General features: G+C 45.0%; 1 pseudogene; it reads left to right on the top strand.

Moving 5' to 3' along the window:
• LOC115143714 (zinc finger protein 385A-like) overlaps window positions 1-17,791 on the top strand; it is an 83,723-nt pseudogene that overhangs the window by 48,764 nt on the left and 17,168 nt on the right.

The raw sequence follows: 17,791 nt of genomic DNA, 5'->3' as shown, positions 1-17,791 counted from the left end.
ATGCTACTTTTAAAGCCAAGAAGAAAAATGAATTACAATCATATATTTTTACTATAAGGACTGAATTCTAAGTTAAGGCTACCCAGCTTGCTAGGTCAGAACTTATCTGGCTGCAACTTCAATTAGTACTGAGGTGTGAAGTGAGAGGTGTCAAAGCCCTTGAGCCCAACAATGGTAGGAGAGTTTCACAGCCTCCCCCACCCAAATGCAGAGGCCTTTGAAGCCCCCTCCCGCTGTGCAGTGGTCATTACAGTAAAGTAACCTCTGGATTCATCTTTATTTTGAACTGATATGCAGCCAAGACACTTCAATTGTAAATGACCTTAATAAGAAACAATATCGTTGCTTTGATCACATCAGAAGAAATACTCCAGAAGGAATGCCTTGACGTCGCAATCTCCAAAATACAACAGCCACAGGTCAACTTTGTATGGGCATCATAAAGGAGCATTCGCCAAAACTGAAAAGATATAGCTAGCTAAAAACCTCCTTTTGCCCGTGAAAAAAAAAACAGTGGACAGAGACTTGCTAGATACGTTAACTAGCTAGCTGGGGTTTTCTAAAAGGAATCTGCCTCCCGGAAAAAGAAAAAAGCTTCTAACAAGTGGGTGTGACACCTCTTCCTGTTGCCTGCTGTGCTGCTGCTTGGATTCCACCTGGCGATCTGTTCACCGTCTGCCCTGGTCTGTCTCCCCTTGTCTGGTATAGGTACCCCAGCCACACTCCCCCTTCTCTCCCGATCTTTCACTCGCCTCCAGCACACACGCACTTACACACACACCGCAGACTTTGGACTGATCAGAATTTTAGGTAGGCTAATTAACTTGTGAAGCTTATTATGCGAGCTTACTCAGAAGCACTTTAATTAACTATTATAGGCCTACTATTTATTTATTTTGTTATTTTATCTCATACTTTTATAGCCTACTGGACTCATAGAGAGCTACTCTCTCAAGTTATCTTGTTGGGGCGAGTGACTCTTTGAACTTACAACGATTAGCCCCAAGTCGTCATATTTTTTTCTTGTGCTTTATGCTATTTGCCTCATGACACCTGCGTGCTTTGTTGACTATGAACTTGCTTGTTTACCCAACCATGGGACAGAATATGTTTGTTCCCAAACACGGGACTCTGACTCTCTATTGGTTACACAGACTCTTGGCCTCCCGCCCTATTCTAACTACCTCTCTCCGGCTTTGTATTCATGTTACCTGATGAAATTGCTCTACAATATGATCTTGTTGCCATCTGATGCACATTCAAATGTCATTAAAAATCAACACTGCAGAGTTCTCCCTGTCCTCTGCCGTGCCCTGATTATATTATTGCTGATGATATCTGGAAATGTGCATATACACCCTAGCCCATCTACTGTTGCTAGCCCCAATTCTGATTTGTGCTCTGATATCTGTTTCACTGATTTCTGCTCTCGTAAAAGCCTTGGTTTTCTGCACGTTAACACTAGAAGCTTATAACATAAAATGTATCTATTGAAGCTGTGGGTTCACAGCTCCAATCCAGATGTGCTGGTCATTACTGAAACATGGTTAAGAAAGAGTGTTTTGAACACTGATATTACCCTTTATGGTAATAACCTTTTTTGGCAAGACATATCTTCCAAAGGTGGTGGAGTGGCAATCTTTACCCCTTCAGTGCTCGAATGTCTCCACAAAATCTGTCCCCCAACAATTTGATTTGCTGGTTTTAAGCATTAAACTTTCAAATAACTCTTTATTGACTGTTGCTGGGTGTTATTGTCCACCATCAGCACCTGCCTTACCTGCCCTACTAAGCTCTCTCCGGGCCCCTTACACTAAGTCTGAATTTGTCCTGATAGGTCACCTAAACTGGGACATGCTTAAACTACCTGACCAAGTCCTAAAGCAATGGGACTCCCTAATTCTTTCTCAGATTATTACCAATCCCACAAGGTATGACTCCGAACACCCAGAAAAGGCTACTATCCTTGATGTTATCCTCACAAAAATCCTGATAGGTATCAGTCTGGTGTTTTCTGTAATTTTCTGACCTTAGTGATCACTGTTTTACAGCCTGTGTTTGTAAAATGGTTAAAGACCTAGAGAATAAACCCTCCTCCTCACAGCTGCCCAAGTCCATTAATGTTGATGATGTGGTTGGTACTGACAAGGAGCACATGGCTGAGCTGTTTAAATCACCACTTCATTAAGTCAGGATTCCTATTTGACTCAGCCTTACCTTACTGCCTGTCCAAAATTTCCTCATCTCCCACCCCTTCTAATGCGAGTAGCCCTGATGCTCCTCCCTCTCTTCCCCCTGCCCCACTACAAAGTCCCTCTCTTCCCCCTGCCCCACTACTGAGTCTGAGGTGCTAAAGGAGCTCATTAAACTTGACCCCCCAAAAAACATCTGGGTCAGATGGTTTAGGCACTATCTTCTTTAGGTTGCAGCCCCTATCATCGCCAAGTCTATCTCTGACCTTTTTAACCTGTATCTCCTCTCTGGGGAGGTTCCCATTGCTTGGAATGCAGCCACGGTGCATCCTTTATTTAAGTGGGAAATCAAGCTGATCCTAACTGTTATAGGCCTATTTATGTTTTGCCCTGTTTATCAGAAGTGTTGGAAAAACTTGTCAAATAATCAACTGAGTGGATTTGTTGATGTCTATAGTGTTCTCTCTGGTTCGCAATCTGCTTTCTGCTCAGGTTATGGATGTGTCACTGCAACCTTAAAGGTCCTAACTGATGTCACCATTGCCGTTGATTCTAAGCAATGATGTGCTTCTATTTTTATTGACTTTGCCAAAGCTTTTGACACGGTAGACCATTCCATTCTTGTGGGCCGGCTAAGGAGTATTGGTGTCTCTGAGGGGTCTTTGGCCCCTCAGAGACACCTGGCGCACTTCAGGTGGGTGGTTGGATTGGTGGGAAGTGGTAGGTGGGGGGCTCTGGAATTGAATATCCCTTATAACACATCAGGAGTGAGAGAAGGGAAAGAGAGAGAGAGAGAGAGAGAGAGAGAGAGAGAGATAAAGGGAGAGGGAGAGTGAGCACTGAAGTGCGTTGTGATTAAGGGAACAAAGAAAACTCCAGGTTAAAGATGAGGAGTATAAATATAGCCAGGAACTGTTATTAAACCACTTACATATGGGAGTATAATTACACCTTTGCCTGGTGTTTGGAAGTTGAACGTGAAAATAGACTCTCATTTTGCAGCGTAATTTCACAGCAGCAGTCAGTGATTAGAAGTTGAGTAAAACCCCAACGTGCTTTTGGCTGCAGAGTGTAGAAACACCCAGCCTGGGTTGTGGTTACCTAGCAGAGTGTCCAGAACCCTAGCTGGGGGGGGGGGGGTCTTCCATCTAGGGTGTGGGAAAAGTATGTGAACCCTTTGGAAATACCTAACAAAAATCCAGAAAATCACATTGTATGATTTTTAAGTAATTCATTTGCATTTTATTGAGTTTTTAGGTGCGTTTTGGCAAACTCTAAGCAGGCTTTCATGTGCCTTTTACTGAGGTGTGGCTTCTGTCTGGTCACTCTACCATAAAGGCCTGATTGGTGGAGGGCTGCAGAGATGGTTTGCCTTCTGGAAGGTTCTCCCATCTCTACAGAAGAACTCTGGAGTGCTGGGAGAGTGACCATCGGGTTCATGGTAACCTCCCTGACCTTTACGAATGATGGCGGCCACTGTGTTCTTGGGGACCTTCAATGCAGCAGAAATGTTTTGGTACCCTTCCCCAGATCTGTGCCTCGAAACAATCCTGTCTCGGAGCTCTAAGGACAATTCCTTCGACCTCTTGGCTTGGTTTTTGATCTGACATGCACTGTCAACTGTGGAACCTTATAATAGACTGGTGTGTGCCTTTCCCAATCATGTCCAATCAATTGAATTTACCACAGGTGGACTCCAATCAAGTTGTAGAAACATCTCAAGGATTATCAATGGAAACAGAATGCACCTGAGCTCAATTTCTAGTCTCATAGCAAAGGGTCTGAATACTTACTGTATGTAAATAACGTTTTTCTGTTTTTTATATTTAATAAACGTGCAAACATTTCTAAAAGCCTGTTTTTGCTTTGTCATTATGTGGTATTGTGTTTAGATTGATGAGAAAAAATAACATTTCATCTCTTTTGGAACAAGGCTGTTACGTAACAACATGTGGAAAAAGTCAAGTGGATTGAATACTTTCTGAATGCACTATATTTTTTTGTTTTGATACAGTGGCGGTTGGTGATATTTAAGATGAGGGAGGACTATTTTTACTTTTCATGAACATGGCCTTAAGGATTGGAAAGCTGCCGCAGTCATCCCCCTCTTCAAAGGGGGAGACACCCTGGACCCAAACTGTTATAGACCTATATCCATCCTGCCCTGCCTATCTAAGGTCTTCAAAAGCCAAGTCAACAAACAGGTCACTGACCATCTCGAATCCCACCGTACCTTCTCCGCTGTGCAATCTGGTTTCCGAGCCGGTCACGGGTGCACCTCAGCCACACTCAAGGTACTAAACGATATCATAACCGCCATCGATAAAAGACAGTACTGTGCAGCCGTCTTCATCGACCTTGCCAAGGCTTTCGACTCTGTCAATCACCATATTCTTATCGGCAGACTCAATAGCCTCGGTTTTTCGGATGACTGCCTTGCCTGGTTCACCAATTACTTTGCAGACAGAGTTCAGTGTGTCAAATCGGAGGGCATGCTGTCCGGTCCTCTGGCAGTCTCTATGGGGGTGCCACAGGGTTCAATTCTCGGGCCGACTCTTTTCTCTGTATATATCAATGATGTTGCTCTTGCTGCAGGCGATTCCCTGATCCACCTCTACGCAGACGACACCATTCTATATACTTTCGGCCCGTCATTGGACACTGTGCTATCTAACCTCCAAACGAGCTTCAATGCCATACAGCACTCCTTCCGTGGCCTCCAACTGCTCTTAAACGCGAGTAAAACCAAATGCATGCTTTTCAACCGATCGCTGCCTGCACCCGCATGCCCGACTAGCATCACCACCCTGGATGGTTCCGACCTTGAATATGTGGACATCTATAAGTACCTAGGTGTCTGGCTAGACTGCAAACTCTCCTTCCAGACTCACATCAAACATCTCCAATCGAAAATCAAATCAAGAGTCGGCTTTCTATTCCGCAACAAAGCCTCCTTCACTCACGCCGCCAAGCTTACCCTAGTAAAACTGACTATCCTACCGATCCTCGACTTCGGCGATGTCATCTACAAAATGGCCTCCAACACTCTACTCAGCAAACTGGATGCAGTCTATCACAGTGCCATCCGTTTTGTCACTAAAGCACCTTATACCACCCACCACTGCGACTTGTATGCTCTAGTCGGCTGGCCCTCGCTACATATTCGTCGCCAGACCCACTGGCTCCAGGTCATCTACAAGTCCATGCTAGGTAAAGCTCCGCCTTATCTCAGTTCACTGGTCACGATGGCAACACCCATCCGTAGCACGCGCTCCAGCAGGTGTATCTCACTGATCATCCCTAAAGCCAACACCTCATTTGGCCGCCTTTCGTTCCAGTACTCTGCTGCCTGTGACTGGAACGAACTGCAAAAATTGGAAAGTTGGAGACTTTTATCTCCCTCACCAACTTCAAACATCAGCTATCCGAGCAGCTAACCGATCGCTGCAGCTGTACATAGTCTATCGGTAAATAGCCCACCCATTTTCACCTACCTCATTCCCATACTGTTTTTATACTGTTTTTTATTTATTTATTTTTCTGCTCTTTTGCACACCAATATCTCTACCTGTACATGACCATCTGATCATTTATCACTCCGGTGTTAATCTGCAAAATTGTAATTATTCGCCTACCTCCTCATGCCTTTTGCACACATTGTATATAGACTGCCCCTTTTTTCTACTGTGTTATTGACTTGTTAATTGTTTACTCCATGTGTTGTCTGTTCACACTGCTATGCTTTATCTTGGCCAGGTCGCAGTTGCAAATGAGAACTTGTTCTCAACTAGCCTACCTGGTTAAATAAAGGTGAAATAAAAAAATAAAAATAATTCTATTACATTATATTGGATGACTGTCATCCCTTTTCCATTCACCCAGTTCAACGCAACAGCGATAGGTTTAGGCTACTACATGATTCTTGAATGTTCCCTATACCCATCATGAGGTTGCTACATCCTAGCCTACAGTTTGCAATGTAGGTGCACAGAGGTCGAGAAAAAATGTGAAACATGAACAGACAGTGATACATTCAATGCCGCCTTGCACACTGTTGCCTGTATCTAGCTGATCTAGGGCGTAATTATTAGTCCAACAGTTGCAAACAAGAGTTTCTATTAGAAGAATTCAGGTTTATCTCTGTTTTGTTTCGTTTGCTTCCGTTTAAGAAAAATGGTATTACTTCCCGCATCTACTGTATGTGCTCTCCTCCTCTCACCTTTTCCCTTCAATTGGCCCGACCAACCAGTGCTCCCACACATTGGCTAACCGGGCTATCTGCATTGTGTCCCACCACCCGCCAACCCCTCTGAGGAGCCTCCAATGGTACACGAAAGCCCAAAAACAAAGTGATCATTTATGTAGGATGGGGAGTCTGTAATCAGGGCCCGCTGTCTGTAATTGGGGCCCACCCAAGACCCAAGTCACAGACAGGTCCAGCAGCTGCTGTTGAACAAAAACACACTCTCCTGTCATTATCAATCAAGGCTCTCTTTTCATTCATTCACCCCCCCCCCCCACCCCCCTCTCTCTCTCTCTCTCTCTCTCTCTCTCTCTCTCTCTCTCGCTCTCTCTACCAATTTTTCTGCAATAGGGGCTTTACTCAAAATGTTTCATCAGATAGCCTAACTCTGCTACCAGCCCACCACCATGGCACAGTAACCTAATATGTTTATCTGCTCCCCTACTCAGAGTAATTAGATGTTCTATATAATCCTTCTCCCCTCTGCCCCCCCTCCCCTTTCCCTCCAGATGGACCCGGTACAGAAGGCAGTGATGAACCACACCTTCGGCCCCCATGATGAAGACCAAACGACCCATCATCTCCTGCAACGTCTGCCAGATCCGCTTCAACTCAGAGGTAAGCCAGAAAGGCACTATCCATTCATCTATCCATCCCTCCATCCACATATTTACCAGTCCTTCTATCTTAGTATTCCACACATCCATCTATGGACTACATCATAGCCTGACGTAATGTCAGTGATTGACTATACTGCTGGAGCAGGTGTCAGGTCAGAACTGTGTCTGTGATTTCTAGGCTCCACTTTTAGCCTTTGGGCAGCCCTGCTTATCTTACATTTTGCTGGCACTTCCCAGAAAGGAGTTATGAATATTATGCAACTGTGTTCTGGGGGGCTAGGGAACAAGAGACCAGGGCCCTGAGATGTTGAGGTTGGATGGGGTGAGTGAGTAACTGTGGGAATGTCTTAGAGAGGAAACATACTAGAACAACGGCCGGCCGAGTGCTTCTGATCAGATAGAAAACAACAGAACAGTGCATCATGGGGAGGGTCATGATAGAGGGCTTGTGAAGGGTAAGTGAGGGTGAATTACACAAAGCACATTCCAGCATATCAGTCTTGGGACAGGGCACCAACCCAAAAATAGGATGACTGAGGGAGCATAACTAAAGAATGAAGTGGTTCAATTGAAGGGGGGGGGTTTAAGTGTCCCCATAAATCTGCCAGCGGTGTTTACTGATACTTTCACAGTTGAAAAACAAATAAATCATAAGATATACATCCACAACAGTTCTTTGGCTCCAGGGCTGGGCTAATTAGCATGATACAACCATGGTGTGTGTGTGTGTGTGTGTGTGTGTGTGTGTGTGTGTGTGTGTGTGTGTGTGTGTGTGTGTGTGTGTGTGTGTGTGTGTGTGTGTGTGTGTGTGTGTGTGTGTGTGTGTGTGTGTGTGTGTGTGTGTGTGTGTGTGTGTGGCCCTTGTGAGATTACTCTGAGCTGTTTGTTCCATCGGCATGGAAAAGTGATTAGGATCTTGGATGGTTCTGCACACATTCCAATAGAGAGAGGGGGGTCTGACAGATGATAGGTGCTTTTGACACTGACTGCCTTCTGAAACGTACAGTCATGAAGACAGAAGCTCTCAGCTCTGTAAACAATTTAATGTGAAGTCCTCACATTATCCACTGCTCAGTTTGATTGCATGTCTTTATGTGTATTGTACTGTAACCACATATAAATGTCGCCTCCTCTTCCTTTCTATATGATCCTCTCACCTTGCTTCTGTGTGTGTATTACAACACAAACTTAATGTAAACAGATGTGGAGATATGGTCATATCTGAGGCTGAGTCAAACGCCTGATTTTCTCTTTATATACACCTTCCCCTTCCCCTTCCCCTTCCCCCGTCCCCTTCCCCTTCCCCTTCCCCGTCCCCTCCCCTTCCCCTCCCCTTCCCCTTCCCCGTCCCCTTCCCCGTCCCCTTCCCCTTCCCCGTCCCCTTCCCCTTCCCCTTCCCCGTCCCCTTCCCCCTTCCCCTTCCCCTTCCCTCCCCGTCCCCTTCCCCTTCCTCGTCCACTTCCCCTTCCCCTTCCCCGTCCCCTTCCCCTTCCCCGTCCCTTGTCCCCTTCCCCTTCCCCGTCCCCCTCCCCGTCCCCTTCCCCTTCCCCTTCCCCTTCCCCGTCCCCGTCCCCTTCCTCGTCCCCTTCCCCTTCCCCGTCCCCCGCCCCTTCCCCGTCCCCTTCCCCTTCCCCGTCCCCTTCCCCTTCCCCGTCCCCTTCCTCGTCCCCGTCCCCATCCCCTTCCCCTTCCCCGTCCCCTTCCCCTTCCCTGTCCCCTTCCCCTTCCCCCGTCCCCTTCCCCGTCCCCGTCCCCTTCCTCGTCCCCTTCCCCGTCCCCGTCCCCGTCCCTTCCTCGTCCCCTTCCCCTTTCCCTTCCCTTCCCCATCCCCATCCCCTTCCCCGTCCCCTTCCCCTTTCCCCTTCCCCTTCCCCATCCCCATCCCCTTCCCCGTCCCCATCCCCTTTCCCTTCCCCTTCCCCATCCCCATCCCCTTCCCCGTCCCCATCCCCTTCCCCGTCCCCATCCCCTTCCCCGTCCCCTTCCCCGTCCCCGTCCCCTTCCTCGTCCCCTTCCCCGTCCCCGTCCCCTTCCTCGTCCCCTTCCCCTTTCCCTTCCCTGTCCCCTTCCCCTTCCCCGTCCCCTTCCCGTCCCCGTCCCCTTCCTCGTCCCCTTCCCCGTCCCCCCGTCCCCTTCCTCGTCCCCTTCCCCTTTCCCTTCCCCTTCCCCTTCCCCATCCCCATCCCCGTCCCCATCCCCTTCCCCATCCCCATCCCCGTCCCCATCCCCTTCCCCGTCCCCCTCCCCGTCCCCTTCCCCTTCCCCTTCCCCTTCCCCATCCCCATCCCCATCCCCTTCCCCGTCCCCATCCCCTTCCCCTTCCCCTTCCTCTTCCCCTTCCTCTTCCCCACACAGATGTGAACGTTTGATCACCATTAAGATGATTATTAAGTAGTAAGAACTGTTTTCCTGCCATAAACTGCATAAAGGTTATTATAGTTTTCTGTTTTTCTATTCGCTTTTTTTCTCTTTTTTTGTTTATTTGAGTTTGTTTTGGTGTCAAAGATACCATATTTTTGTTTTTCAAATGGGTTTATTAATTATTTCAGTCAAAAGAAATGATCTATATTAATTTTGTTTTTGTTTCAGATTTATTTTACTATAATAACCTTGGACTGCATTGAGTACAACTATTTCACTGTGGGAGGCTTAGGCAATTTGGGTATCTATACAATCCATATCGCTGAAACGTTACAGATTTCGCAATAGGAATTTAAAGGTAATTTCCGATTGAGCCGACATATGCAGAGTTTACTGTGAGTATTGGTGATATGGATTGAATAGAGACCTTGGTTTATAATGTTCACTGTGTATATACAACATTATTGTTGTGCAATATTACATGTTTTTTTGTAGTGTTTCACAATGGGTATATACAGTACAGCCCAGGGTACAGCCCAGGGTACATTGGTCCACAATAGCATGAGTGATGGGTATATCCCCTAAACATAAAAGTCTCTTGCTCAGGGAAATCCAGTGTTTATGGCTGCTGCTGTCACCTCTAAGCCAAACACAAGTTTGTACACACAAGCATGGCAACAAATATTGACGCATGCCAATGAATAAAGCACTAAATACTTTTCGGGAAAGGCCGTGGGTGGTGGATGCAGAGACAGGGGCTTCTCAGACTCCATAACAGCTGCACCACTGTGGGGGGGTCTTAATGATATCTATCTACCTGCTCTAACCCCACTCCCGTGGACCTCCTCTCACATGGTCGACCTCTATGGTTGGTTAGGTGTCACTGCTCTAACCCCACTCCCGTGGAGTCAATACTGGCCATAAAACTTAAGAATTTGCTAAATTAGAGTCAATTAAAGGCTGAAGCTGAACACAAACCAAAATATCTGGATTGATTAATATGCGCAATGCGGAGGCAAGCGTATCACACTGTCTGCCAACAGTAATGTAATGTACGGCCACATCGGGTAATTATGAAATTGCAATTCATTCAAAGCAGCCACCAGCCACAGAGGACAGATTAGGCTGTCAGCTTTCAGCCCCGGCTCTCTCTGCTGCAAGACTGACGTCACACGCATCTTGACTGTGCTGCATTGGCCATCGTCACCACTGCAGCACCACAAAGCTGGAACCTTTTCTCTCTCTCTCTTTTCCCTCTCTCTCTCCCTCTCTCTCTCTCTCCTCTCTCTCTCTCTCTCTCTCTCTCTCTCTCTCTCCCTCTCTCTCTCTCCCTCTCTCTCTCTCTCTCTCTCTCTCTCTCTCTCTCCCTCTCTCTCTCTCCCTCTCTCTCTCTCTCTCTCTCTCTCTCTCTCTCCCTCTCTCTCTCTCCCTCTCTCTCTCTCCCTCTCTCTTCCCCCCCTCCTCCTCAGGTAGCCTAGTGGTTATAGTGTTGGGCCAGGAACCGAGGATTAGGTTAAATGCAGAAGACACATTTCAGTTGAAGGCATTCAGTTGTACAACTGACTAGTTATCCCCCATTTCCCTTTCATTCTTGTCACTCTCAGTCCCTAAAATAGACCCTACCCACTGGGTACAGACATCAGTTCAACGTCTAGTTTTAATTTACATTCGGTTGAGTTGTCAACTAACGTGAAATCAATTTGGATTTACAAAATTCCCTTATGGTGATTACTTTTTCAAATCCAATCAATTTTCCATGTTGATTCAATGTCAACACATTTCATGTATTGGTTGAATTGACATGGAAACAACATTGATTCAACCAGTTTATGCCCAGTGGCTGCTTTTTTCTCCTTGTTCTGCCTCTTCATAAATCTTCATGTCTCTCCATCTCTCTTTCTCTCTGGCGTACTTCCTGTGTCTCTGTCTCCTCTGCATTTCTCTCTGTCCCTCATCCTCCCTCTTCTCTCCCCTCCCACCCCCTCTGTCCTCCATCATGTTGCCTGTAGGCTGTATAGTAGATCTGGCTGCTAGACCAGTTCTCTCTGGTTCCTCTGCCTTTGTTGCTTTATAGATAAAACATCAAAGCCCCATCCTGCTCAGAGAGAAAAGGATTTCAGGGAAATTATCTCGTTCTCATTTTCTCTTTTAAATCTTTCCCATGCTTCTTATTCCCTCATTCATCTTAAATCCTACTTTTCATACTCTCTTTTCATAACCCTTCTCAGCCTATTCCAAACATCATGTACTTTTTTAAAACTATTCAGTTCTTCCCATGACTTCAATGACCCTAAATATTTCTCTTTCCTCCTTCCTTCTAGTCTCTTTCTTGACTTTCTCTGCTCTGTCCCCTCTTCATGTCTCCCTGTCCGTCTCCCCTCTCTGTTGTCAACTCTGCTCTGTTGTAATTGATAGCTGACCTTCATTGATCCCACAAGACCCAAACACTGGGTCAGGAACAGAGCTTCAGAAGCAAAGCTTTCCCTCAGAGAGGACCATCAAAGAGAGCAAAGGAGAGAGAGAGAATGCAAGAGAGATAAGGGGTTTATAATCTGAAAGAGAGCGGCAATGATGGAGAAAGTGGAGAGAGAGCATCAAGTGTTTCTCGCTGTCTGTCTCTTTAGAGCACATGGCTGTTGCTGAGTGCCGTCTTTACAACCCTCCATCTCTAATCTGTGGGTTTTGGGGAGCGGGAGCCTAAATAAGACCTTCCGAGGACTTGGCTTACACATGAAGGGCTATATGTGCATCTCTGTCATCGCCAATCAGGACTGGGGTTCTATGTATACCCCTGTCATCAGTAAATACTGCCTGGGGCTTAGGGAGGCATCCCTGACATGTTCCAGCAGCTCTCTAGCCTTGTTGATAACACCCCCCCCCCCCCCCCCCCCCAGTGCCTCCAAGACCCAGCTCTCTTTATAGCCTTGTAGCTGTCTACACCCCCTCTAAAATGAAATAAAATCGAATGTGTCAGCCAGATAGCCACTCACAAAGTATCGACTACCAATCGTTGTTCATGGTGCTGAAATTGCGACATGTCTACGTGGCTGCATGCCTATCGAATCAATGTGTTTTTTTGTAGTGCCAGGGCCTGTATGGCTTTGCTTTAGCTAATGGATACATGTTTAATGGTAGGAATAATTGGTCTTAATTTTCTCATGTTAAGCCTAACATTTCATGGTGATAATAATGTAATTACAGATTGCAGATTGTAACATTTATTTCCGATGCAACAGCATACTAATCAGCTACCAATTGTTTTTAAATATACAACTGTCCTGTATAGGCTACCTGAACCTGAATGACATGTGGCGCAGCGGTCTAAGGCACTGCATCTCAGTGTAACAGGCATCACTACAGTCCCTTGTTCGAATCCAGGCTGTATCACATCCGGCTGTGATTGGGAGTCCCATAGAGCGACGCACAATTGGTCCGGGGTAGGCCGTCATTATAAATAAGAAATTGTTCTAAACTGATTTGACTAGTTAAATAAATATATTTTTTCTTTAAATGAGCTGTCCTCACGCTCTCTCCCAGTCTATTAATTACAAATAATACAATCAGTCCACCCTCAAAACACTAGCTTACTAGGGATTGTTTCATTATGCAGTGTACTATCTATAGCAGGTATTCCCAAATGCGCAATGCCGTCGGGGGTACGCCAAATAAAAATGTTCAAACATTTATATATACAGTATATTTAAAGGTGCTATACATTTGGGTGAGTTTTTTTCTCTCACCTGAGTAGCCTCGTTTCACTGCCAAAAATAAGATTAAACCATCTAGTATTCAGCGAAATAACAACACAATGTCAAATACAGGTAGCCTAGTCAAATAATTAACATCCAGTCACATTAATGTGGCTCATGTTGGTATCTGTACTGATGGTGCAAAAGCCTTGACAGGGAACATAGTGGAGTGGTAACGCGTGTGCAAGCAGTTGCTCCCAAAGCCACTTGGGTACACTGCAGCATCCACCCAGAGGCTCTTGCTGCCAAGGGAATGCCTGACAGCTTGAAAGACGTTTTGGACACTACAGTGAAAATGGTTAACTTTGTTAAAGCAAGGCCCCTGAACTCTCGTGTATTTTTTGCACTATGCAATGATATGGGCAGCGACCATGTAACGCTTTTACAACATACAGAAGTGCACTGGTTATCAAGGGGCAAAGTATTGACACTTTCTTTTGAATTAGAGAAGAGCTTAACGTTTTCTTTACTGACTTTACTGACATCATTTTCACTTCAAATCAAATCAAAGTTTATTTGTCACGTGCGCTGAATACAACAGGTGCAGACCTTACAGTGAAATGCTTACTTACAAGCTCTAACCAATAAAAACAGTAAAAAGACAGTGAAAAACAGTAGCAAGGCTATAAAAGTAGCGAGGCTACATACAGACACTGGTTAGTCAGGCTGATTGAGGTAGTATGTACATGTAGATATGGTTAAAGTGACTATGCATATATGATGAATAGAGAGTAGCAGTAGCGTAAAGAGGGGTTGGCAGGTGGCGGGACACAATGCAGATAGCCCGGTTAGCCAATGTGCAGGAGCACTGGTTGGTTGGGCCAATTGAGGTAGTATGTACATATGTACATGAATGTATAGTTAAAGTGACTGTGCATATATGATAAACAGAGAGTAGCAGCAGCGTAAAAAGAGGGGTTGGGGGACACACACAATGCAAATAGTCTGGGTAGCGATTTGATTACCTGTTCAGGAGTCTTATGGCTTGGGTGTAAAAACTGTTGAGAAGCCTTTTTGTCCTAGACTTGGCGCTCCGGTACCGCTTGCCATGTGGTAGTAAAGAGAACAGTCTATGACTGGGGTGGCTGGTGTCTTTGACCACTTTTAGGGCCTTCCTCTGACACCGCCTGGTGTAGAGGTCCTGGATGGCAGGCAGCTTAGCCCCAGTGATGTACTGGGCCGTATGCACTACCCTCTGTAGTGCCTTGCGGTCGGAGGCCAAGCAATTGCCGTACCGGGCAGTGATGCAACCAGTCAGGATGCTCTCGATGTTGCAGCTGTAGAACCTATTGAGGATCTCAGGACCCATGTCAAATCTTTTTAGTTTCCTGAGGGGGAATAGGCTTTGTTGTGCCCTCTTCACGACTGTTTTGGTATGTTTGGACCATTCTAGTTTGTTGTTGATGTGGACACCAAGGAACTTGAAGCTCTCAACCTGCTCCACTACAGCCCCATCGATGAGAATGGGGGCGTGCTCGGTCCTCCTTTTCCTGTAGTCCACAATAATCTCATTAGTCTTGGTTACATTGAGGGATAGGTTGTTATTCTGGCACCACATGGCCAGGTCTCTGACCTCCTCCCTATAGGCTGTAGACCGCTTGCATGATGTCGAGTTTCTCACACGACAGGCCTATCTGGGTGATGTTTTTTCTCACCTGAATGATCTGGATCTAGGATTACAGGGACTCTCCGCAACTATATTCAATGTGCGGGACATAATTCAGGCTATGATTAAGAAGTTGGAGCTCTTCTCTGTCTGTATTAACAAGGACAAAACACAGGTCTTGCCATCATTGTATGATTTTTTTGTGTGCAAATAAACTCAAGCTTACGGACAATGTCAAATGTGATATAGCGAAGCACCTGAGTGAGTTGGGTGCACAATTACGCAGGTACTTCCCGAAACGGATGACACAAACAACTGGATTCCTTATCCCTTTCATGCCTTACCTCCAGTCTACTTACCGATATCTAAACAAGAGAGCCTCATCGAAATTGCAACAAGCCCGTCTGTGAAAATTTTATTTAATCAGAATCCAATGCCAGATTTCTGGATTGGGCTGCACTCAGAGTTTCCTGCCTTGGCAAATCGTGCTGTTAAGACACTGATGCCCTTTGCAACAATGTACCTATGTGAGAGTGGATTCTCGGCCCTCACTAGCATGAAAACTAAATACAGGCACAGACTGTGTGTGGAAAAGAAGACTGAAACGCTCTCCAATACAACCCAACATTGCAGATCTATGTGCATCCTTTCAAGCACACCCTTCTCATTAACCTGTGGTGAGTTATTCACAATTTTCAATGAACAAATAAGGTTTTATATGTAAGATGGTTAAATAAATAAATAATTGAGTATTATTACATTATTATTTGTGCCCTGGTCCTATAAGAGCTCTTTGTCACTTCCCACGAGCCGGGTTGTGACAAAAACTCACACTTATTCTTATTCTTATTCGGCTTGAGGATAAATTCAGCCAATATTTATTGTATAAATCAGCAGGTTTTGTTTGGCTAATTGCCTACACAAAATATTTGAGGTAAATTAAATTAAACCAAATCAAATCCAACTTGAGAGACTCCCCTTATCTCCTGAAGTCTTCCTGAAGTCCTCCTGTGCAAATGTTTTCACCACAACCTGTAGGTTCACCCAGTCAACATTTCCCTGTGGGGCCCAGATGTTGCTGCCCAAGCTGCTTTCTTAAGACTTCTTCGGGATCAGTGTCCCTTCCACAGGACGGTTGAGCTAGCGTAGACTAATGCAATTAGCATGAGGTTGTAAGTAACAAGAACATTTCACAGGACATAGACATATCTGATATTGGCAGAAAGTTTAAATTATTGTTAATCTAACTGCACATTCCAATTTACAGTAGCTATTACAGTGAAATAATTCCATGCTATTGTTTGAGGAGAGTGCACCATTTTGAACAGGAATACAATGGTTCATTGAATCAGTCTAAAACTGTGCACATACACTACTGCCAACTAGTGGCCAAAATCTAAACTGAACCTGGGCTGGAATAATACATTATTGCCTTTCTCTTGCATTTCAAAGATGATGGCACAAAACAAATACAAAATAACTTTTTTCTTTCTTTGTATTATTTTTTGCCAGATCTATTGTGTTATATTATCCTACATTCCTTTCACATTTCCACAAAATTCAAAGTGTTTCCTTTCAAATGGTATCAAGAAAATGTATATCCTTGCTTCAGGGCCTGAGCTACAGGCAGTTAGATTTGGGTATGTCCTTTTAGGCGAACATTGAAATAAAAGGGTGTATCCTTAAGAGGATGAAAAAGCATGGTTTTCTTTCAAATTAAAAAGTGTATTTATAGCACATCAAATGCACTGCAGGAACTCCAATTAAAGGGATAGTTCAACCAAATTACACATTGGTTCCCTTACCGTGTAAGCTGCCTTTTGACAAGGTATGACAGCAATCTATGCTTTGATTTTATTTACCTGGCCACTGTTTCCAAATGCTAACTTTTAAGAATTTGTAGCACAAATTCAATGCAAGTCAATGATAAAACATTAGTATTTTTCTTGTTTCGTGTCCAAATCATCCTAAATCAATAATACAATTCCAAAAAATGTGCATGTCAACAGTCAAGTTTTCAAGATAGAGCACATTCAGTACAGCAGTGTTTCCTGGTCCTGGGGACCCAACGGGGTGCACTTTTTAGTTTTTACCTTAACACACACACTTATTCAACAAAACAACTCATCATCAAGCCTTTTAATTAAAAATGGTACTGGATGACCAATGCGTTGTTCTTGAGAAATCAAATCATGCGTCTGGTTGCTTCATCTATAGCTTAATAATTTGCACCATCACACTTTTTGCTCTGTACTGAATGTGCTCTCTTAAAAATGTGATTACTAACATGTAAGGTTTTTGGGATTGTATTAACAGAGAACTAATAAACAAAATGCTAAAAGAGAGTTTGAGTAAAATATCCCTTTAATATTACCTACCACCAGGGTTGGGGTCAATTACTTTTTAATTCAATTAAATTTAGAAAGTAAACTGATATTCAAATCATTATATATTTTTTTATGTCATTGCCTCCTATGAAATGAAATTGGAAAATCAGTTTACTTCCTGAATTGAAACGGAATTGACCCCAACCCTGCCTACCACTCACAACTTATGCTGGATCGCCTCCATGTTCTGGAAGTATTCATAGGGAAATCAGCCCCCTCGGGATGTGCTGCTGTCACTGTGTTACCACCTCGCTACCACATTAGGGTGCTCAGCATTGCGCCATGTATACATTGGGTCTCGTTCATGTCCTTGAGTATGGTCAGTACCCTTGAGATTCTCTCTGGAATCTTTCGTCGAGTTCCTCCTTCGACTCCCTGACGGTATCTGTCTCATTCCTCGGCTCCCCCGACACCCCGTGTGCCTCCCCCCAAAATAAATTAGTGCTGTTTTTTGTACTTTCCTTGTGGCCACGAACCCCGGCGTCATCGCTGTCCTCCCTTCTCTCCTTGCGTCTGCTTCCATGGCAGGCTTTCATGTCCTGCCAAGATTTCCTCCCAAGTCCAGTATATTTTCTCCTCGATCTCCTCCCAAGCCAAGGATGCCATCACGCTGTTTGGTCCTGGTGTGGTGGG

Source organism: Oncorhynchus nerka, linkage group LG15 (genome assembly GCF_034236695.1).
Source record: "Oncorhynchus nerka isolate Pitt River linkage group LG15, Oner_Uvic_2.0, whole genome shotgun sequence".
In the NCBI taxonomy this organism is placed as follows: domain Eukaryota; kingdom Metazoa; phylum Chordata; class Actinopteri; order Salmoniformes; family Salmonidae; genus Oncorhynchus; species Oncorhynchus nerka.
Note: the sequence above shows the minus strand (reverse complement) of the source record. Positions and strands in the feature narration are given on the sequence as shown.